This window comes from Pseudophryne corroboree, chromosome 1 (genome assembly GCF_028390025.1).
Source record: "Pseudophryne corroboree isolate aPseCor3 chromosome 1, aPseCor3.hap2, whole genome shotgun sequence".
In the NCBI taxonomy this organism is placed as follows: Eukaryota; Metazoa; Chordata; class Amphibia; order Anura; family Myobatrachidae; genus Pseudophryne; species Pseudophryne corroboree.
The window spans coordinates 810,755,880-810,781,230 of NC_086444.1; positions in this window are offsets into that span (position 1 = coordinate 810,755,880).

Sequence of the window (25,351 nt, forward strand, 5' to 3'; positions counted from 1 at the left end):
CACAAGTCCTGTCTTAGAGGCAGAGGCCATCTTGCAGATCTGGATACCAAGTGCTTCTTGGCCAATCCAGAACAAAGAGTATTGTTCTCACTCCTCTTTGTCACACATCGCAGGCAGCGGCGGCCGCGCTTGTCCCTACGTGTGACTTGGATTACCTGGCGCCTCTTTCCCCCGGCGGTCTCCAGGTTCTGGCGTCTGGTCGGTGTGTCTCCTCGGCGGCTTCCCGGAGCGAGGGCGCCGCCATCATGAGTGTGGTCATGGAGGCGGAGCAGGACTGACGTCACCTGTCCGCTCCGCCAATCAGGCAAGGGCGGGAGATTCAAAGCCAGACGCCGGGCAGAGACCCGGCGCCTGAGTATCATCGATTCTGCCGTCAGAAGCTGTGATCTCCAGAGCTCCCACGTTCCTGCGGTCTCCGTGCCTGCATCTCTTTGTCTGCATCTCCGTGCCTGCATCTCCGTGCCTGCATCCCCGTGCCTCCAAGCACTTCCGTGCCTCCAAGCACCTTCATACCTCCAAGCACCTCCGTGCCTCCAAGCACCTCCGTACCTCCAAGCACTTCCGTGCCTCCAAGCACCTCCGTGCCTCCAAGCACCTCCGTGCCTCCAAGCGCCCACGCGCTTCCACGTACCTTCGTGCCTCCAATACCTGTGCCCTCAGCACCTCAGTGTCTCCAGCACCTCAGTGCCTCCAGCACCTCAGTGCCTCAGCACTCAGCATCGCTGTTCCTCCGGCACCTCCGTGCCTCCAGCACCTCCGTGCCTCAGCACTCAGCATCGCTGTTCCTCCGGCACCTCCGTGCCTCCAGCACCTCAGTGCCTCCAGTACCTCTGTGCCTCAGCATCTTTACAAGTCTTGTCTTTCAGGAGACCTTCAAGTATTCCTCCGTGCCTCCTGCCTGCCGTCTTAATCCTGCATGAGGAAGACCTACATCTGGCCATCTCTACTGCGACCCAGTAGCGATTCCTCTTCCCGGTCACCGGAAGAAGCCCCGAGTTCACAACACTCCCAAACCAGGTCAGTGATAGTATACTCAGGCCACATGGACCCGGGGAATCGGAACACGGACTCAAGTGCCATCCAGAACCTGGCTTCCCGAGTACAAAGTCAGGAAGCGGCGCAAAGGTCAGGTGATGCAGTACCTCCAGCAGTTGTCCGGGCGTCTGGATCAGATTCAGGCGTCTCTAGCCTCTTTAATTCCGGTACCAGTTCCAGTAGCTGCACCAGTTGCCGTTTCCAGCAATGTCCAACCATCGGCCGGTGCCACTCCGCGCCTTCAGCTGCCTACTCCGTCCCGTTACAATGGGAATCCTAAAAATTGTTGTGGTTTCTTAAACCAATGCGAGGTACATTTCGAGCTGCTTGCACACAACTTTCCTACAGACCGGTCCAAGGTAGCATATATTATTTCTCTGCTGGAAGGGTCTGCCTTGGATTGGGTGTCTCCATTATGGGAACGATCTGATCCCGTGGTTTCCAACTACACCAACTTCATCACGTCCTTTAGAAGAATCTTCGACGAACCCGGCAGGATGACCACTGCTTCTTCCGACTTGCTCCGTGTTCGTCACGGCTCCCGTTCCGTGGGTCAGTACGTGGTTCATTTCCGGACCATTGCCTCTGAATTACGCTGGAATAATGATGCCCTGAGAGCTGCCTTCTGGAACGGTCTCTCTGACCAGCTGAAAGATGAGCTGGTTACAAGGGATCTGCCGGATTCTTTAGAAGAGTTGATTTCCCTTTGCGCCAAGGTGGATCTTCGGATGCAGGAGCGTGGAAGAGAACGTAGCCGTTCAGATCGTTCCAGTTTCCGGAATCCTACTCCTAGACCGGTGGCTATGCCTAGCTCGGACGAGCCCATGCAAATTAACCGATCCAGACTGTCTCCGGAAGAACGACAGCGTCGTCGTGAGGGTAAACTTTGCCTTTACTGTGGAGCCGCAGATCACTTTCTTAAGTTTTGTAAATCCCGTCCGGGAAACAGGCAGGCCTAGCTTGTTCCGGAGGAGTCAAGCTGGGGGTTACGACAAAATCTTCTCCAATTTTGGACTGTTTGCTTCCTGAAACTCTAGTCACCGATTCAGCCTCCAAGTCTTGTGAAGCCCTGTTGGATTCCGGGGCTGCGGGAAACTTCGTTTCTTCCTCCTGTGTCCAAAGCATGGGTTTAAAGTTACGGCCTATCGAGCGACCAATTTCGTTGACGGCTATCAACGGGACTAGAATTTCCAAGGGTCTCATAATGTGGCGCACGGAGCCAGTTAAGCTGCAGGTCGGGGCGCTACATCAAGAAAGTCTGGAACTCTTGGTGATCCCAGAAATGCACCATGATCTGGTCCTTGGAATGCCTTGGCTAAAAATTCATAATCCCCACATTGACTGGAAGTCTTCACAAATTCTGTCCTGGAGTTCCTTTTGTCACGCTAATTGTCTCACTCCTGTTTGTCCGCTCCGTGTCTCTTCCAAGACAGATGAAGAGCATATTCCGGAGGCGTATCAAGGGTACAAGGATGTGTTTTCGGAACAAGCAGCTGATCTGTTACCACCTCATAGGCCTTGGGACTGCCCTATTGACCTTGTCCCAGGGAAGACGCCACCTCGTGGTTGCACATATCCCCTGTCACTTCCCGAGACTCAAGCTATGTCGGAATATATCAAGTCCAATCTGCTCAAGGGATTTATTCGTCCCTCTTCCTCCCCTGCTGGAGCGGGCTTCTTTTTCGTGAAGTTGAGACCATGTATCGACTACCGCGGCTTAAACGATATCACTATCAAGAATAAATACCCCTTGCCACTAATCACAGAGTTGTTTGATAGGGTTCGTGGTGCCCGCGTTTTCTCCAAACTCGACTTGAGGGGAGCTTATAATCTTATACGCATCCGAGAAGGGGATGAATGGAAGACTGCCTTCAATACTCGAGATGGGCATTACGAATACTTGGTGATGCCGTTCGGTCTTAGTAATGCTCCTGCTGTTTTCCAGGGATTCGTCAACGAAATCTTTCGAGACATGTTATATCAGAGTGTTGTGGTATATTTGGACGACATACTAATTTTTTCCAAGAATCTTGTTGAACACAGGACTCAAGTCAAAGAAGTGCTCCACCGTTTACGAGAGAATCATCTCTATGCTAAGCTTTCCAAATGTACCTTTGAAGTAACATCAATTCCGTTCCTCGGTTATATCATCTCAGGGACGGAGCTTCGCATGGATCCGGAAAAGCTTTCTGCCATTCGTGACTGGACTCAGCCTCTCTCTTTGAAAGCAATACAAAGGTTCCTGGGCTTTGCGAATTACTACAGGAAATTCATTAGAGGTTTCTCCATCATTGTCGCGCCCATTACTGCCCTGACAAAAAAGGGCTCTAATCCGAGTTTGTGGCCTCCCGAAGCCATTGAGGCATTTTCCCACTTGAAGTTAGCTTTCATGGCCGCTCCAGTTCTCCAACAACCAAATTTCGATGAACCTTTCTTCCTAGAGGTTGACGCATCTTCAGTCGGGGTTGGGGCCGTTCTCTCTCAGTACTCCTCTGATAAGAAATTACATCCGTGTGGCTTCCACTCTCGTAAATTCTCTCCGGCCGAACGAAATTACACTATTGGAGACCAGGAACTTTTGGCAATTAAATCCGCCTTGGAAGAGTGGAGATACCTCTTGGAAGGGGCTAAACATGTGTTTACCATTTACACGGATCACAAAAATTTGCTGTACATCAAATCCGCACAATGCTTGAATCCTCGCCAAGCGAGATGGGCACTTTTCTTTACTCGATTTTCTTTTGTTATCAAGTACCGGGCTGGGACTCTCAATATTAAAGCAGATGCGCTGTCCCGTTCACAAGTTTCCACAGACGAGGATGAATCTTTTGAGCGGAGTTTAATTCTAAATCCAGTTTCTGTCTCCGCGGCTTTAACTACTCCAGCCCCTCCTCCTGGAAGAATGTCCGTACCAGCTAGATTCCGGCCAGGAATACTACAGTGGGTCCATAAATCCAAGTTTTCCGGTCATCCCGGTGCCCAGAAGATGTACAAGTTCCTGCAAAGGTCTTACTGGTGGAACACCATGGAGGAAGGATGTACAGGATTACGTTAATTCTTGTCCATAGTGTACACAACATAAATCTCCTCGTCTGCCTCCTGCTGGGTTACTTCGTCCTTTGCCTATTCCTGTGAGACCCTGGACTCATATTTCCATGGACTTCATCACTGACTTGCCCTGTTCCGAGGGTTGCAACACCGTCTGGGTAATCGTTGACCGTTTTTCGAAGATGGCACACTTCGTGCCTTTGACTGGTCTACCGACACCTCCGAAACTAGCTCTACTGTTCATCCAAGAACATTTTCAGTTGCATGGGTTGCCATAAGAAATAGTCTCTGACCGTGGGGTACAGTTCACCGCAAGGTTTTGGAAAGCCCTCTCTTCGACTCTACAGATTAAACTTAAGTTTTCATCCGCTTATCATCCCCAAACGAATAGTCAAACGGAACGAGTCAATCAAGATCTAGAGACTTTCCTTCGTCTGTATCTCTCCCCTTCACAGGACAACTGGGTGGAGTTGTTGCCTTGGGCGGAGTTTGCCCATAACCATTCGTTTCATTCTTCCACTGGGGAATCTCCATTCTTCGTCAACTACGGGTTCCATCCACGTGTTCCAGAATTACCAAGCCTTCCGATAGAAGAGGTTCCAGCTGTAACATCCACTCTACGACACTTCGGACAAATTTGGAGTAAGATTCATGCTAATCTTAAGAAGGTTTCAGTCTGGTACAAGTTCTTCGCAGATAAGAAATGGCGAGCCGCTCCTCAATACAAGGTTGGTGACAGGGTATGGCTGTCCACACGTAATCTCCGGTTGAAGGTGCCCACCATGAAGTTTGCTCCAAGATTCATCGGTCCTTACCCTGTGCTACAAGTCTTAAATCCTGTGGTCTGTAAGCTGGGTTTGCCTTCCCACCTTCGAATACCTAACGCCTTTCATGTTTCTCTCCTCCGTCCCCTCATTCTGAATCGGTTCCACTCAGCATCCCCTAGGCCAACTTCTATAGTGACTGAAGCTGGAACGGAGTTTGAAATCATAGCTATTCTTGACTCTCGTTATCTTCATAAAAAACTACAGTACTTGGTAGAGTGGAAAGGTTATGGTCCTGAGGAGAGAAGTTGGATCAATGCTACTGAAGTAACGGCTCCCCGACTGGTTCGGATCTTCCACTCCAGACATCCAACTAAGCCCGGAAAGTGTCCAGGGGCCACTCCTGGAGGAGGGGGTACTGTCACACATCGCAGGCAGCGGCGGCCACGCTTGTCCCTACGTGTGACTTGGATTACCTGGCGCCTCTCTCCCCCGGCGGTCTCCGGGTTCCGGCGTCGAGTCGGTGTGTCTCCTCGGCGGCTTCCCGGAGCGAGGGCGCCGCCATCATGAGTGTAGTCATGGAGGCGGAGCAGGACTGACGTCACCTGTCCGCTCCGCCAATCAGGCAAGGGCGGGAGATTCAAAGCCAGATGCCGGGCAGAGACCCGGTGCCTGAGTATCATCAATTCTGCCGTCAGAAGCTGTGATCTCCAGAGCTTCCACGTTCCTGCGGTTTCCGTGACTGCATCTCCGTGTCTGCATCTCTGTGCCCGCATCTCCGTGTCTGCATCTCCGTGCCTGCATCTCCGTGCCTCCAAGCACTTCCGTGCCTCCAAGCACCTCCGTGCCTCCAAGCACTTCTGTGCCTCCAAGCACCTCCGTGCTTCCAAACGCCCACGCGCTCCCACGTACCTTCGTGCCTCCAATACCTGTGCCTCCAGCACCTCAGTGCCTCCAGCACCTCAGTGCCTCAGCACTCAGCATCGCTGTTCCTCCGGCACCTCCGTGCCTCCAGCACCTCTGTGCCTCAGCACTCAGCATCGCTGTTCCTCCGGCACCTCCGTGCCTCCAGCACCTCAGTGCCTCCAGTACCTCTGTGCCTCAGCATTCAGCATCTTTACAAGTCTTGTCTTTCAGGAGACCTTCAAGTATTCCTCCGTGCCTCCTAGCTGCCGTCTTAATCCTGCATGAGGAAGACCTACATCCGGCCATCTCTACTGCGACCCAGTAGCGGTTCCTCTTCCCGGTCACCGGAAGAAGCCCCGAGTTCACAACACTCCCAAACCAGGTCAGTGATACTCTTTTCCTTATGATTCTCAGCACCTTGGGTATGAGAGGAAGAGGAGGAAATACATAGACCGACGGGAACACCCACGGTGTCACCAGTGCGTCCACAGCTATCGCCTGAGGGTCTTTTGACCTGGCGCAATATCTCTGCAGCTTTTTGTTGAGGCGGGATGCCATCATGTCCACCTGTGGCAGTTCCCACCGACTTGCAATCTGCATGAAGACTTCTTGATGAAGTCCCCACTCTCCCGGGTGGAGGTCGTGCCTGCTGAGGAAGTCTGCTTCCCAGTTGTCCACTCCCGGAATGAATACTGCTGACAGTGCGCTTACGTGATTCTCCGCCCAGCGAAGAATTCTGGTGGCTTCTACCATCGCCACCCTGCTCCTTGTGCCGCCTTGGCGGTTTACATGAGCCACTGCGGTGATATTGTCTGACTGAATCAGAACCGGTTGGTCGCGAAGCAGGGTCTCCGCTTGACTTAGGGCGTTGTATATGGCCCTTAGTTCCAGGATATTGATGTGAAGGCAAGTCTCCTGCCTTGACCACAGCCCTTGGAAATTTCCTCCATGTGTGACTGCCCCCCACCCTCGGAGGCTTGCATCCGTGGTCACCAGGACCCAGTTCTGAATGCCGAATCTGCGACCTTCGAGAAGGTGAGCACTCTGCAGCCACCACAGGAGAGACACCCTGGCCCTGGGGGAAAGGGTGATTAACCGATGCATCAGAAGATGTGATCCGGACCACTTGTCCAGTAAGTCCCATTGGAAGGTCCTTGCATGGAACCTGCCGAAGGGAATGGCCTCGTATGATGCCACCCTCCTTCCCAGGACTCGAGTGCAGTGATGCACGGACACCTGTTTTGGTTTTAATAGATTCCTGACCAGCGTCACGAGCTACTGAGCTCTCTCTATCGGGAGATAAACCCTTTTCTGGTCTGTGTCTAGGATCATGCCTAGGAGAGGCAGATGAGCTGTAGGAACCAGATGCGACTTTGGAATATATAGAATCCAGCCGTGTTGCCGTTACACTTCCAGAGAAAGTGATACGCTGTTCAGCAACTGGTCTCTTGATCTCGCTTTTATGAGGAGATCGTCCAAGTACGTGATAATAGTGACACCTTGCTTTCGCAGGAGCACCATCATTTCCGCCATTACCTTGGTGAATATTCTCAAGGCCGTGGAGAGACCAAACGGCAACGTCTGAAATTGGTAATGACAATCCTGTACCGCAATTCTGAGGTATGCCTGATGAGGTGGATAAATGGGTACATGAAGGTATGCATCCTTTATGTCCCGAGTCACCATAAAATCTCCCCCTTTCAGGCTTGCAATGACCGCTCTTAGCGATTCCATCTTGAACTTGAACCTTTTCAGATATATGTTCAGGGATTTTAAATTCAATATGGGTCTGACCGAACCGTCTGGTTTCGGGACTACAACATGGTCGAATAATAACCCCCTCCTTGTTAAAGGAGGGGAACCTTGACCACCACCTGTTGAAGATACAATTTGTGAATTGCAGTTAACACTGTTTCCCTCTCGTGGGGGGAAGTCGGCAGGGCCGTCGGTGAGGGGGCATCTTCTCAAAGTCCAGCTTGTATTCCTGAGACACAATATCTATTGCCCAGGGATCTAACAGGGAGTGAACCCACTTGTGGCTGAACTTACGAAGGCGTGCCCCACCGAGCCTAGCTCCGCCTGTGGAGCCTCAGCGACATGCGGTGGATTTTTGTAGAGGCCGGGGAGGACTTCTGTTCCTGGGAACTAGCTTTGTTGTGCAGCTTCTTTCCTCTGCCCCCGCCTCTGGCAAGAAAGGACGCACCTCGGACTTTCTTGTTTCTTTATTCGAAAGGCTGCATTTGATAATGTCGTGCTTTCCTAGGCTGTGCAGGAATATAAGGCAAAATATCAGAATTACCAGCTATAGCTGTGGAGACCAGGTCCGAGAACCCTTCTCCACACAATCCTCAGCCTTCCATATGCCTGTTAAGTCGGCATCATCTGTCCATTGCATATTCTACAGGACACGTCAAGCAGAAATCGACATAGCTTTGACTCTAGGACCCAGTATACTCATGTCTCTTTGGGCATGTTTTATATATACATATCTCTTAAGACAGCATCTTTAATATATATATATATATATCTATATATACATATATATATATCTATATACATACTAGGATCTCAATCTCTGCTGATAAGGTACCTGTCCACGCTGCCACAGCGCTATAAACCCATGCCAACACAATCGCCGGTCTGAGTAGTGTACCAGAATGTGCATGCTATCTGCAGGATCCCTGAGAATATCAGGGCTACCTTTTGGGCAAACGTGACACCCTAGGGGAAGATTCCCATCATATCCTGGCCCTAGTGGGGAAAGGATACTGCCTGAGAATTCTTTGTGGGAAACTGCAGTCTCCTGTCTGGAGATTCCCGCTCTTTTTCCTCATGAGAGGAGGGAAATTTACCTCAGCTTTCTTCCCATTAAACATGTGTACCCTTGTGTCAGGGACAGATGAGTCATCAGTGATATGCAAATCATCTTTTATTACAATAATCATATATTGAATACTTTTCTGCCATTTTGGCTGTAACTTTGCATTATCGTAGTCGACACTGGAGTCAAACTCTGTGTCGATATCAGTGTCTATTATTTTGGATAGTGAGCATTGAGACACTCTAAAGGTCTCTGCGACATAGGGACAGACATGGGTAGATTTCCTGTCTGTTCTCTATCTTTTGTGCAATAAATTCACCTTAGCACTTAATTACACATATCCAAACAGGTGTCGGCGTTGTCGACGGAGACACCCTCTCACACACATATTTGCTCCATCTCCTCCTTAGGGGAGCCTTTTACCTCAGACATGTCGACACACACGTACCGACACACCACACACTCAGGGAATGCTCATCTGAAGACAATTCCCCCATAAGGCCCTTTGGAGAGACAGAGAGAGAGTATGCCAGCACACACCCCAGCGCTATAAACCCAGGAATAACACAGTAACTTAATGTTAACCCAGTAGCTGCTGTTTATATTGATTTTTGCGCCTAATTATGTGCCCCCCCCCTCTCTTTTTACCCTCTTCTACCGTGTAACTGCAGGGGAGAGACTGGGGAGCTTCCTCTCAGCGGTGCTGTGGAGAAAAAACATGGCGCTGGTGAGTGCTGAGGAAGAAGCCCCGCCCCCTCGACGACGGGCTTCTGTCCCGCTTTCATGTACAATTTTGGCGGGGGCTCATACATATATACAGTGCCCAACTGTATATTATGCAAACTTTTGCCAAAGAGGTCTCTAATTGCTGCCCAGGGCGCCCCCCCCCCCCCCCCCCTGCGCCCTGCACCCTACAGTAACTGGAGTATGTGGGTGTAGTGTGGGAGCAATGGCGCACAGCTGCAGTGCTGTGCGCTACCTCATATGAAGACTGGAGTCTTCTCCGCCGATTTTGAAGTCTTCTTGCTTCTTTCACCCGGATTCTGTCTTCCGGCTCTGCGAGGGGGACGGCGGCGCAGCTCCGGGATCGGACGACAAAGGGTGAGATCCTGTGTACGATCCCTCTGGAGCTAATGGTGTCCAGTAGCCTAAGAAGCAGGACCTATCTTCAGAGAGTAGGGCTGCTTCTCTCCCCTCAGTCCCACGATGCAGGGAGACTGTTGCCAGCAGAGCTCCCTGAAAATAAAAAACCTAACAAAATACTTTCTTATAGCAAGTTCAGGAGAGCTCACTAAGTAGCACCCAGCTCGTCCGGGCACAGATTCAAACTGAGGTCTGGAGGAGGGACATAGAGGGAGGAGCCAGAGCACACCAGTATCGAAATTCTTTCTTGAAGTGCCCTGTCTCCTGCGGAGCCCGTCTATTCCCCATGGTCCTTACGGAGTCCCCAGCATCCACTAGGACGTTAGAGAAACTAGGTCTAACCTGAATACATTATCTAAAGTGTAACAGATAACAACACAATTGCATATACAGTACTAGTAACAATATTAAGATTGATTTAAACACAATATTGGGTGAGCAGCAATGAACATGTTATGGAGAATGAACAAACAGACGAATTGAATGTACACGGATATGGGTAAAAAAAAAGTACATATTTGACATGGGAAATGAGGTATAGCTATATTAATTGTCACAGACCTCATTTCCTCACAACCCTTTTCAGATACAGCAAACAAAGAGAGCGCACCCACCCCACACCAGACAACACAGTACTGAGACAGACATGTCCATCCAGTACACTCTCCACAGCCGGAGTAAAGATGGTGCAGATCACTGGGGACTTATATAGAATCCAAAACTTGTGAGAATCTGACAGCAGGAAGCATGGGCGGATTTAGGGGTCATGCCGCCCCTAGTCACATAATTGACTCCCCCCCCCCCTCCAATCACATCATTGCCCCCTTCATTTCAGGTGCCAGTCCGGATGCCTCAAGACCACAAAAGCAGACCGAGCCTCACTCTATTACCAACTCCTGGACCACGCTTTGGGATCCGAGTAAGGCAGGAAGTCCCGAGCCAGACTCGGATCCTGGCTCTGATTCCAATGTACAGGTGGGTTCAGTTCTCTGGGAACCAAACCCACCCATCTCTAGTTAAAACAGTGGGAGCTATAATAGGAAAATGCTAATGATAGCCATCTCCTTTGTGCACCAAAGTGCTGAGACGTCCACTTTCAGTGTCCATGGACAGTGCAGTTGTACAATACAATACGATACATTTATTGTCATTATCAAATAAAATTTGACAACGAAATTCAATTGTACAGCACACCAAACGATGTACATCGCGCCCTGCAGTGGCAAGGGGCTGTGCCTCCTTCACCATCGCACGCCTTTTCATTGTGCAATATTTAACCACTAACAAAGGATTGTAGGTAATACTCCATATAATACAAATATTGAACCCCAGAAAGGCATGCAAGGGTTAAGGGGGCTTAGCCCCTTGCGACGGTGTGAAGAGCGCCCGTAGGGCGCGATGAAGCACCTAGTTCTACATAACAGCTCACTACATTTGATAGAGCTGATCTACAAAAAGCACATAGAAGATTTAGCCACCTTAGAGGTACAAATACAAGACACATAAAAATCCCTGGAGCCAATAAGACAAGAACCAGGCTTCGCAGACACTGAAAATATAACACAGAAGAGACTGGTTAATAAAGAAAACAACCTCATACAATCCAAACTAAAGAAAATACTGAGAGATAGACAACAAAGTGACAGCAAAACAAAGAAACACAGAACCATACACAAATCACCAAAGGTACCAAAGGAGCACAACAAACACAGAACAGCCATATTGCCCTAACCAGGGAATCAGAAACCAAACAAGGACCACAGCAAACACAATAGAAAACCGATAACCACAAAGGGGTATCTATACAAGAACACTGGACTCACCTATCAGCAATACATGAACAAAATCCACAGTACAACCAAAGACATAACCGCAGAGAACAAACACACCAGTTTCAATAACAAGCACTAGATCGACAAGTGACTCTGGGGACACATCATTTTCTGTCTACGACATTGAGGAGAATTTAGAATATGAACAATTAGCAAGACTTTCTTTTGACCAAGGCTGGGGAACCACACAGAGAACATACCAAATGACAAGAGAGACAGACAATAGATTTGAGGGTGAATCATTGATGGGCACCGCACAGACGATAACCATGGAAACGACAACCAACGAAACAATCACTACAGAAGCTTCTCATGCAAAAGAATTAGGGGAAGGAACTGTACATTTTTTAGAATGGGGTGCAGACGAAAAGGTCTGCGGAACTACAAGACCAATAGGGGTGAACCCAAAAAAGAAAAGGAGGGACACAGAATCAGACGAGGATGTAGGGGAGGGCAGAACACCAAAAAAGGCAAAACAAAGGGACAACCACACACAGAACCAAAAATTAACAGTACTAACATCTTCAATCTTAGCCAAACGGAACTTACGGAACACCACAAAACAGTACTAAACTAAGGGCTTAAGTTCGCACCAACCAAGCAACCAAACAAATTTGATGTATATTGTGACCTCCAGATGTTCAGAAGGAAATAGACACTAAAAAATTATTTTACTAGTAACCCCACTATTAGAAACGCTAATGACGGACAAATACATTCACACATCACATAGTCCCCAGTCCACATTCTACTCCAGCCACCTCAAAAACCACTAAACCACTATATAAAAACATTTGAAGCCCTCATGATGGAGGACTTAGACATATTGGATCAGGACAACATAAGGACACAAGCACAAACTAAACAACCTCACCAATAATGAGACCAAGGCACTGAGAGATTTTGAAAAAAAACAAAGACATAGTAATTAAGCCAGCGGAAAAAGGGGGGGGGGGCAAGTCGTACTGAACAAAATAGACTACATCAAGGAATCATTGAGAATCTTGGGGGACACAGATACATACCCTGTATTACACACTGATCCAACACAGACCTACAAAAAAGAACTGGATACATTTATCAAACAGGGACATAAAGTAGGTATACTAAACAAACAAGAATTCCAATTCCTATCCAACAACCATCAGACAAACCCACCCGGATGCCCCATCATTTCAGGAATCAACTCACTCACATTGAACCATTCACAGTATATTGACACTTTTTTAAAAGAGAAAGTCCAAAACCTACCATCATACATGCGGGACACAACGGACATAATCAGAACATTGCAGACAGTGGAGTGGCAACCGGACTACTGGTTGGCGACTAGCGACGTGACTTCATTATACACAGTAATTGCACACGATCAAGGGCTTGAAAGCATAAGACATTTCTTACAGACAGACAGAAATCCGGATCCAGAACAAATAAAGTTTGTCACAGCCACCAAATTCATACTAAACCACAATTATGTGTGGTTCAATGACACCTACTATCTTCAAACGAGCGGGACCGCCATGGGATCGAGGGTGGTGCCAAGTTATGCCAATCTCTTCATGGGCAAATGGGAGGAAGAGAGGATATGGAGAGGGAATAATTTTGGCAACAACCTCATCCTTTGGTGGCGCTACATTGACGATATCATCTTCATCTGGAAAGGGACACAGGACTCTTTAAACTCATTCATCCAACATATGAACAACAATAACAGAAATCTCACATTCATAACTCATACTAGCCAGGAGAAAGTTGAATTTTTGGATTTAGAGATCTTCATTAAAGACAATTCATTACAAACGAGGACATTTAGGAAGGATGTGGATGTCAACAGTTACATCCTAGTAACCAGTGGACACCATAACACATGGCTCCAGAACATATCTAGGGGGCAATTCATGAGAATGAGGAGAAATTGCTCAGTTTTGGGAGATTTCATGATACAAGGGAAAGAACTGGGAGACCAATGTGTAGTGATGTAGATATGATCCTCCCCCAGTGGACCTCCGCATGGGAGTCCTTACGCGTCATGCTGAGGACACTATGGGAGTAGAATCCAACCTCTGAACCCGTGCACCTGTAGAGGGTTCAGACTTTCTGCTCTTTCTATGGCCTAGCCTCACGCAGAAGTAGGCCCTCCCGAATTTTCTCGATCTGGCAGCCCAAGGGGACTGCATCAGAGAAGCAGTGTTACGTCTTCTCACAGGTGGTGCTGCGGAAGGATTTGTATTCAGAGTGTCCCCAAGCGGTGTCTCACCTGAGAAGGGGAGGTACCTCTTGGATTCGGCATCTGCGTTCCATTGGCGGATCCAGAGACCTCTGCGAGCCGCTACTGCCATGGAGGATGCTCTAGAATTTATCAGCCCAATGTCCCTCATGGCTTTCACCATGAATTTAGCCGAATCCTTTATGTGACCTAGAATCAAGACAACATCATCCCTATGGATTGTATCAAGGTCTTCTATTAAATTGTCTGACCATTTTAACATAGCCCTAGCTACCCAAGTGCATGCAATAGTGGGCCTAAGGGTGGCTCCAGTAGCCGTGTAAATGGATTTACCATCTCCTATCCTCCTCAGGAAAGGGATATGTCTTAAGTACTTTATTGGGGATGTGAAAAACCTCTTCTGGGTTTAACCAGGATCTTTCAAATAGGGTATTCAACTCTTCCGAAACCGGGAATGTCACTAATGATTTTGCAGTTAGCATACAAGAATTTTCCTCTATTTGTATAGGTATTTCTAACACATCCCTAATGGCATTGATAAATTGCTGAATTTTATATTCCAATCTATCATAGTGCCCCCCTCTAACTTCTGTGTCGATCTCTGTGTTGGCATCGATGTCCGCGCTGGCCTGCAAGACCTGTGTATCAGGAGCTGAGGGGGTCCTAGATGAAATGGACTGATCCATATCTAGAGCATTCTTCGTAGCTTTTTTCCAGCAACTTAATAGAGTATGCCCTAATGAACTCTGAAGAATCTTATTTCCTAGGCTATCCAGCCATTCTGTCTCCATCCTAATAGGATGAAACCACTCAAGGCAATCCTGAGTACTTGGTACAGACTCCTCTGAGGAAGACACCTCCACAACCTCCAAAACATTTTGTTCTGACATGACACTGACCAGTGATACTGAGCACTGTTCAGGATACTAGAAGTGACACAGAGCAGCAAGATACAGCAATGGGCTACTGTACTGTACTACTATATACTGGTCATCACAACGCAGCACTGACACTGAGCACAGATATTGAGCACTGTTCAGGATACTAGAACTGACACTGGGCAGCGAGAACAGCACTGGACTACTGTACTGTACTACTATATACTGGTCAGTGGTCACCACAATGCAGCAATGATAATAATGAGCACAGATATTGAGCACTGTTCAGGATACTAGAACTGACACGGAGTAGCAAAATACAGCAGTGGACTACTGTACTGTACTACCATATACTGGTCACCACAATGCAGCAATGATAATAATGAGCACAGATATTGAGCACTGTTCAGGATAATAGAACTGACACTGGGCAGTGAGAACAGCACTGGACTACTGGACTGTACTACTATATACTGGTCAGTGGTCACCACAATGCAGCAATGATAATAATGAGCACAGATATTGAGCACTGTTCAGGATACTAGAACTGACACGGAGCAGAAAAATACAGCAATGGACTACTGTACTGTACTACCATATACTGGTCACCACAATGCAGCAATGATAATAATGAGCACAGATATTGAGCACTGTTCAGGATAATAGAACTGACACTGGGCAGCGAGAACAGAAATGAACTACTGTACTGTACTACTATATACTGGCCACCACAATGCAGCACGGTATCCGGACTCCAGGTCGATAGCACAAAGGTCGACGCCAATTGGTAGACACACCTTAGGTCAACATGGACAAAAGGTCGACATGGAAAAAGGTCGAAATGAGTTTTTCACGATTTTTTTCTTTTTTTGAACCTTTTCATACTTAACGATCCACGTGGACTACGATTGGAACAATAAAGTGTGCCGAGCGAAGCGGTAGCGGAGCGAAGGCACAATGCCCGAAGCATGGCGAGCGAAGCGAGCCATGCGAGGGGACGCGGTGCACTAATTGGGGTTCCCGGTCACTCTACGAAGAAAACGACACCAAAAAAACATAAAAAACTCATGTCGACCTTTTTCCATATCGACCTTTTGTCCATGTTGACCTAAGGTGTGTCAACCAATTGGCGTCGACCTAAGGTGTGTCGACCTTTGTGCTGTCGACCCTCAGTCCCAGACCCATGCAGCACTGATACTGAGCACAGATATTGAGCTGATATTTAGCTGATATTGGGCTATTCAGGCAGAGCATGTAGCCACGTCCTCTCCGCTCAATCTACAATGCACGAGTGAAAATGGCGGCGATGCGCGGCTCTTTATATGGAATCCGAATCTCGCGAGAATCCGACAGCGGGATGATGACGTTTTGCCTCATTCGGGTTAACCGAGCAAGGCGGGTAGAAACGAGGCTGCCTCGGACCCATGTAAACCACGTGAAGTTCAGGGGGGGTTCGGATCTCGACTAACCGAACCCGCTTATCTCTAATTCTAAGTGACCATAGACTTACTTGTGTTATGATTCTGTTGCTGTTGGTATATGTAAGCGGATGCATTCCCTCAATTCAGAATTCACCTGGTGTCAGTTGAGATTAGCAATCTATCAGAGGCCCTCTTTCAGACCTGGTTGCAGGCAGGCGATATTTGCACTGCTGTGATCAGGTAATCGCCGCCTACAGGGGGAGGGAGGTGCGGGGGTGCGAATGGATGTGCAAAGAGCTGCACAAACAAAAGTTTGTGCTGTCTCTACACAACCCAGAATTTACTCAGCCGCTGCGATAATCCGGACTGATGCTGACGTCAGAAACCCTCCTTTCGAACGGCTGGGCACGCCTGCGTTCTCCTTAAAAACGGTCAGTTGCCACCCACAAATGGCCTCTTCCTGTCAATCTTCTTACGATCGCCTGTGCGATCGCGTTCTTCATAAAATCCGTCACTGTCCGGCGATCCCCATCACCGGTGGCCAGCGCGCCTGCGCATTGCGGTGCACACGCTCACAAAGTTCAGACCCAATCGCACCGCTGCAAAAAAAAGCTAGCATCCGATGGGGTCTGAATGAGGTCCAGAGTCTGTATTTTTCATGTATTCCCTGTTTGCCTTGGGTCCTGTCTATGTGCAGCATGCCAGCTGCAATGCATTCTGTAATCAAGGGGGCTTGGTGGCCATTGGTCCTTGCTCCTGACAAAAAGGCAACAAGCCCTGCAAGACCTGCCTGTAATATTACTTGTATTAGCTGAGCTCCTGTTTCATGTTTCTGAAATCTCATCTGGAAGCCATGTCCGCCAGTCCGCCAGTCCCAGTTCAAGCTCTGCCTTGCCTTGCTGTGCCTGGTTAAAGTACCAAAGACTATCAGCTAAGTGACTGTGCTATATAATCTGTCCTTGCTACCAAAGTACTTTCTCTGAGCTTGTGCATATATACAAACTGTGGATCACACCTGTGCCTGCTGGCACTCCTAGCTAATCAGTGGACTACCATGTGAACTCTGAATTATTTTTGCTTGTGTATATTAACTGTGGGTTCCTGTGTTAATACTTAATCACTGCTGCCTGTATAAAGTGCTGAGTATAACTTTACTTCTGTGGACATTCATTGCCTACAACAGTGATTATTGTGCTTCATTCTGGTCCTGCACTCAATTCCTGGCTCAGAGCTGTGCACTTACTTACTCACCAGCTGCTTCTCACCTGTGTTTAAGTATAGTGCTGCACTTCAGACTAACATCCCAGTCCTATAGTTAAGTCCGCAGTCTGCTTATCATTCCACTGAGAGATTCCTGCTACACCTAGCTTAAGTATCCTGACACTTCCAGTATTCCACTGTCAAGTTTCCAGTTAACTGTTTCTGTGCCACTCTGCATCTGCCTGCAGTTACCACTCCAGATAATTATCCTGTGGTCTCCAGCTAATTGGGCTGGAGCTCCCTAACAACTCGAGGATGTTCTCTGGATCGGTGTCGATGCTGTGTATGCAGTTACTGGCAGCTGTGAAGGCTCTGGTGGGTGTCTCTATACAACTCCTAGCGGCTGCTCAATTAGCACATCTGCGGCAGTATTAGTATACTATTATAAATAGGGCCCAATGTTTACTAACACTTTTTTTTTATATTTGAAAGCATATTAATTTTTGATTTATATTAAATATGTTTATATTATTTGCATACACTACTGTACATTACTTCTCCCTTTATATATGTTATATATTGCTAAATTGAAATAACTAACCTATTTTTATTTATTTTTTGTGGTTTGACAAGCTGGACAAACAGGGAATCCCATTGTGTGTATACAGTACTTCTGCTTTTACACTGAGGTAATAATTTGTTTTATACAGTATTACTATTCGTTACTAAGTATCTACACATTTGCAGAAGCCCTCATTTTATAATAATATATGGATGTAGTCCGGTACAAGATTATTTGTACTTTTACAATTAAATTAGCTTTATGTGTGATAAACAACATATTGGCACTATCCAATTAAAACAGTATATAGAAGAAAATAACAATGCACTGTTATGGTTCTTACAATGCCAATGAAAATAGCTATCGATGACTTAATATTTTGTGATTGGCAAGTTAGGCAAGGGACATACTAATTGATTCACGCCTATACAATCGTCTTGTAGATCATAAGATTCACAACCGTTTGGTGAGATATTGTAATAGTGTTTATGCACCATCATCATGTTTTATATCAAGAAAACAGGTTGTGTAGGCTGATTTGTCGTTGTGTTCTTTCTAATATATCTGACACAAATCAAAGAATTCAATGACACATGTGCTTGTAAAGAATTAAACACAAATTCAATTTATTAAAATATTAATATCATATACCCCACAGAAAACATATTAAAAACCCACAACAAATAAAATGTTATATAGTATGAGCTTTTGTACAAAACACCACTCACCAGGAGGCTATTCAAGGATTTGTCCATATAGCAGCAAATATTAATCACTTTAATGCTGATTATGATGGCTCACTTGCGACTACAGCGCTGCAGGTTTATAACTCTGTGCACAGAGAGAATATTCAAGCTGGAAATCTCACAGCATAGTGATAATAATAAAGGCTCTTTCCAGGATATTCAATTTGGCCCGAAGAGACATCGGGAGTAAAAAACTCCAACGTTTCTTCGGGTGCTGCGGTCAGGCTATTTAATTAGCTCGCCCGGTAACAAATCCTTTTACACCCTGAAACACACAAGTTCAGTGAAACCTGTGTGCTTTCGGTTGAAATAGCCCCATTTTTGGATGAAAACGGGGCTGTTATCGGGCATTTTGCTTCGCATGCCGGAGGCAGGTGAAGCAAAATCCCAGATAAGCCACGGCACGCGCCAGCTTATCGGAGCTAATTAGATAGCCCAGGCAGCGACACTTTACACCTGCAATCGTTGCGGGCAAATTGAATATCCCCCTTTATCTTGCAGTGTCTATAGCAGGCATGTCCAAACTGCGTCCCTCCAGCTGTTGAGAAACAACACATCCCAGCATGCACTGACACAGCTTTAGCATTCTGTGACAGCAAAACTGTGTCAGGGCATGCTGGGATATGTAGTTTCACAACAGCTGGAGGGCCGCAGTTTGGACATGCCTGGTCTATAGGTACTACACACATACCTCTTATTAGGATGCTCCTGGCTACGTATATTATGGCCCCTACGGTGTCTGGCCAACTGACTGAGCCAACCTGCATGTGCAGGAATCCATCTCTGCCGTCCGTTTCTATCTGGAGCCCCAAGCCAGAGCTGTGCTTAGAGGACTCAACCAGCAGCCGGGAGTATCCGAATAAGGAGAGGTATATGTGTAGTACCTATGGACACTGCAAGATAAAGAGCCTTTATTATCCCTATGCTGTGAGATTTCCAGCTTGACTATTCTCTGTGCACAGAGTTATAAAACTGCAGCGCTGTAGTCGCAATTGAACCATCATAATCAGCATTAAAGTGATTAATATTTGCTGCTATAACATTATGGACAAATCCTTGAAATGGCCTCCTGGCGAGTGGTGTTTTATACAAAAACTGATATTATATAGCATTTTATATGTTGTGGGTTTTTTGTTTTCATTCCAGTCGACTGTGGGGTATATGATATTAATATTTTAATAAATTGAATTTGTGTTTTTTTTTATACTTTACAAGCACATGTGTCATTGAATTCTTTCTGATTTGTGTTTTTCTTTTAAGGGGTTGAGTATTCCCCTCTCTGACACAGCTGCTAGGTAAAGGGATTTTTTACAGGGTAAATCAGGCGCGTTGTCATTTTCTGTCTGTTTATATCTGTGACACGATGGTACAATGTCAGGTAAACTTGGAAGTGTTTAAGCACTACCAACCATTATATCCAATGCTACTGTGGATGCTCTTCCAATGGCGCAGCCAGATATCTCTGCAGTGTGTACACAACCTTTTCAGCATATGGTTTTGAGAGATGATCATGGATCCAGGGCTGTTTCTAGCTAATTTGGCTCCCAGTGCGAGATTTAAAAATGCGCCCCCCCATGACATAAAAAAATGTGCCCCCCCCACACCTAGATAAAAAAAAACTTGCGCGCGCACCCGGCAAGGGAGCGTAGCCTCATCTAAATGGGTGTGGCCTCATTTAAATGGGCATGGCCTCATCTGAAAAGACTACCTTACAATCCAGTTTTTGACCCTGCTCTAACAGATCACGACCACCACAGGAAAAAAAATTCTACCATATTAAGCCCCACACAGTAATGCCCCCTGCACCATATTATGCCACACACCGCAATGCCCTTGATACATTAAATCCCCACACTACGGCAGGCAAGAGTCCCCATTTCACACATTACGGCAGGTGTCCCCATTTTACACATTGAGAGAGAGAGAGAATACTTACAGAGGCGATTACCGCTCTTCGGCCCGCCTCACCAGTCGCTCCTCGCGCCGGCCTTTCCCTCTTCCTAACTTGGATCCCCCTCTGTACTCCGCTCGGGGGGAGGGGGAGTTTCGCGGAGTGACGGGGTTGTGTCGTGACGTAACGACGCAACCACGTCATTCCGTGAAACTCCGCCCCCGAGTGGATTACTCAGGGAGAAATAGGAGGGGGAAGCAGGGAGCCACAGTTAGTGCCACGGCGGGCGCCCAGTGCGGTTGCACTGCTCGCCTGCCCCAAGAAACTGCCCTGCATGGATCACAAGGTAAATTATAATAGTGTGTAAGCATAAATCTGTAAATTTTCGGGACATTCAATTGTCAGGATAAATGGAAGAATCTCATGTATGATTGTTAAAGTGTGCATTTTGCTTAACAATTGGATATTTCAAAAAAGGACATTAATCATTTTCTTAACACAATATTTTCTATGGAAAGGTTATTGACTCTGATCTGAGTTAATAACATTTCAAACTTAGTATTAAGAAGAAAAAAATAGAAATAGAATGATGTTATTTATATAGCACTTTTCCCTCAATAGTACGCAAAGTACTTTACAATTGCATTTAAAAAACACAGGATACAAAATAAGCTTAACAGAAAAGAGAACTCATTCTTAGTTTGGATTATGTTTAAGAACAAAAGGGACATTAGTGAAATACTTGACTAAACAGGTAAGTTTTGAGTTTGTTTTTGAAAGATTCTAGAGTGGAGGCCTCTCAAACTGTGCAAGGAAGGGAGGGGAACATGTACTAAGCAGTGATGAGAGTGGAGAAGTGAGCCAGTGGAGAAGTTGCCCATGGCACCTAATCAGCTGCACTGTATATGTTTATAGTATGCAAACTATAAATGTTACGTCAATGCTGATTGGTTGCCATGGGCAACTTCTCCACTGGCTCACTTCTCCACTTTTATCACTGCTTAGTAAATGTCCCCATTAGTTCCATAGAGTTGGAGCCACAAAGCTAAAAGTTCAGCCCCCTAATTAATTAAGGGAGATTCTAAGTACTGCAAAACGTCTTTCATCTTTCATCTACAGATTGCAGTAAGCCACTGAGAATAAGGTTCTCTTAAACCCTGGTTATATAGGACTTTGAAAGTTGGTAACCCAATTTTGAAATAGATTTGCCATTTTACAGGTAGCCCGTGAAGGGAGTAGAGAATGGGTGTTTTGTGGCTGGAACAGGGTTGGTTGGTTAATAGCCTAGCAGCTGTAATATGTAACAGCTGCAACCAGTGCAATTCTTTTACTGGGCGACCCAGGTAGAGGGCATTTCAGTAGCCTAGGCGTGATTATCCAAATGCATGTATGACTTTAGGCAGATCTTCACAGGGAATTGTGTTTGATTCTGGCTAAGTTCCTCAGATGAAAGAATGAGGATTTGAAGTGTCAAGCTACTGTACCATTTAGAACAACATCAAGATTCCGCACATGTTCAGTGTTTTGTAATTCTTCACCCCCACACATAAGTCCAGTTGATTGGCAAAGCTGCAGTCTTGTCCTTTGATGGTGAGCTCCTATCATAAGGAGCTCGGTTTTATCAGGATTCAGTCACAGCCAACAGACACTTATCCATGCCTGGAGCTCAGAATACAGTAATTTCTAGGGTGGTATTGTCCCATTTTTGCCACATTACCTAAAAAAAAATTAATGCGATTATTTAGGGGGTAATTCAATTACCCACCATTTTCACCACACAAAAAATGTCCAGTTATCACACAAAAACACACAGGATCCGTGAAACGAGCAGTTATCAAATCGTGAAAAAAATCCCTGATAATGCTGGCTATTGGTTACAATTGAATTACCCTCCGGCGATCAATTAGCTGTGGTAATTTACCATGGCTAATCTAACTCCCCTATATGAGAGTTACAGGGGAGAAGAGAATTTTTGGACTGCTTACTTCCAACAACTGACTCGTGTTTTTTTCAGAAAATGCCATGATATTGAAGAATGGAAGGCTGTAAAGGTTTAATACAAACTGCAGCACGTGATGGGTGAAAGAATAAAGCTGGTGTACAAAAGCATTGTGTCAACAATAAGAGCGCATAGGCTGCATTTGATGAAAGGGTAGATTAAACTTTTTTTTTTTTGTATTAATTCTGTGTGTGATCCTGAAATAATAATAGGGTTCATGAACAGAGTCTAATTTATATTGGTTATTGCTATATCCCATTGCTTCTCTTATTTAAAGTGTATGTCTTAAACAAGGAGTAACTAAACAAAAAACTTCTCTGTTGCTGACTTAGAGTCACAGAAATAATTCCAAAACAAAACTGGCCGGTGGAAAATTGTTAGAATCCATTCCTACAAGGATTATGAAATGATTCTGCGTCAAACTCAGGAATTTATATCTGTTTTAAATATATTTATTATTTATAAACAGTTTCTTATATAGTGCCGCATATTCAGTTGCACTTTACAATTGGAACAACAGTAATATAATAAAACTGGGTTATAACAGACAGACATAGAGGTAGGAAGGCACTGCTCGTAAACTTACAATCTATAGGCAATATAGTACTAACTATATATATATATATATATATATATATATATATATATATATATATATATATATAATTATAATATATACACACAATAGTATCTTCATCTTGCACCACACTAGGAGCAGCACAACGGGAGAGATCCCTGTTGAAGGACCTCAATAGCATACAGCGTAAAAACAATTTCCCAAGTGCGCTAAATAAAATGTATTTACACACGATCTTCCAGCGTTATTTTCATGAGCATGAGTTGTATACTGGAGAATGTTTGTATCTGGGGACCTGTAACCGACACCTCTCACCAGATAATCCCCAAACAAGACGCCCAAGGCCAATTAATAAAAAAATATTTTAATAGCATACATTTGAACAGATGAAATTTTGCATATAGTTCATCATGTGATATTTCACAAGAATCTTAAAAAATCAATAAAATACAACCAATACGTTTGTTATATGATGTTAATTCTAGCTACTCCCTCACCTCTTAAGAGATGTGAGCTCAAGCGGGAGTATCTTCACAAACTAGGTTGAGAACTTCTGACTGACAAGTTCTCAACCTAGTTTGTGAAGACACTCCCTCTCGTTTGGCTGTGTCCTGAAGAAGGGACATATATATAGATATAGAGAGAGAGATTTTATATTGTGTTGCAGGATGTCTCTCCAGAACTTTACATGCTGAAGTTCTGAACAGAAAATGTTGCTCTTCGCTGTGGAGTCCTATTAGATGTGAAACAGGCTTTTGATCACCATGCTGTCGGACACAAAAGGAAATAACAGAAACACCTTCTATGCCTATACTGTATGATACATTTTTGTATCCACATTATCCAGAATTCAGTCCATAATTATACTATTTTTGAGTTCCACATGTACAAAGTACTATACTATATTACTCTTTCACAGTCATATGGACCCATGTGAGCTTTCCTGAGTTCCCCTGGCCTTAATAGGATTCAGACGTTGTCTCATCTCATTGGAATCTCATTAGTGGAATTCATATAAGCTAAAAAATGTATTCCTGCTTATGCACACCAATTATTTGAGCACTTTATTCATCATTAATAATACTACACTATCAGACGCATGTCTTTTTAATTTTCTACATACATATATACATATGAAGCAATAATTGGTCTCTAATTATTAAATAATTGTGGTTGCTCAGGCAATTATGCAAGAATATCCAGGCAAAATATTTTCTATGCAGATGGAATTCTATCAAGACCAAGTCTTCATCATTTACCAGGTGAAAATGGCAGAAAGCACTGTCACAGGTGTCCAAAATATCTTTGAAACATTTGGTTCAGATAATGATGACTGAGAAAACCATGACATATGAATAACATCAGTGTCATACAGTACTCATCGAACCACGACAGATGGATAACATCAGTGCCATATTCATACAACCATGACATATGGATAACATCAGTGTCATACTCCTCAAATCGCGACATATGGTTAACATCAGCGTTATATTTATCTATCCGCAGGTGCTCTGGGAAAAAATTGCTGTGGTGAAGTTGATTATTCAGTACCATTCAGTAGAGATTAGTATTGACCCTACATTCCTAGGGAATGTCTGAACCCAAACCATGACAGGATCATGTGTCCTATAAAATAAACGAACCACCAGAGCATTTTACTGGTTGGCCCAACACCTGCTCCCATCCATTTCAGGGGAACATGGTGAATGACGAGTAATCTGATGATATTATCATTCTCCACTGCTAAGTAGTCCATTACCTGTGCTCTTTGTTCCACTTTACTTGAAAATGTGCCCTGCCAGGCATAAGTGGTTTTGACTCTGCAACTTGATTACGGTAACCTGCTTTGTGAAGTTCTCGGCAGCAGATCTGGCCTAAGGCATAGGCAAACTAGGCAAATGCCTAGGGCATTTGGAATTACTAGGGGCATAAGCAGCTTATGCTGATTAAAATGATATGCGGCATGCCTATATTCTGTGTCTGCATCTGCATTCGAAATGGTATATTACAGTGTACTCCTGGAAATCACTGTAACGTAGCATTTCATATGCAGATACAGCCACAGTTGCACACAGAATATAGGTATGCTACATATCATTTTAATCAGCAAAAGCTGCTTGTGCATCCTAGCCACATAGCAATGCAAATAAGATGCATTTTCAGCAAAAAAGGTGCCCAACATTAGCAGAGCTGCCAGCTGACTTATGCCAAGCATCTCCTGCTGCATGGTGTATTGAGGCAAGATCAGTGGAGCAAGTAGAAAAAATGTCTTATAGGTACTGTGTGCGTGCGCCAAAA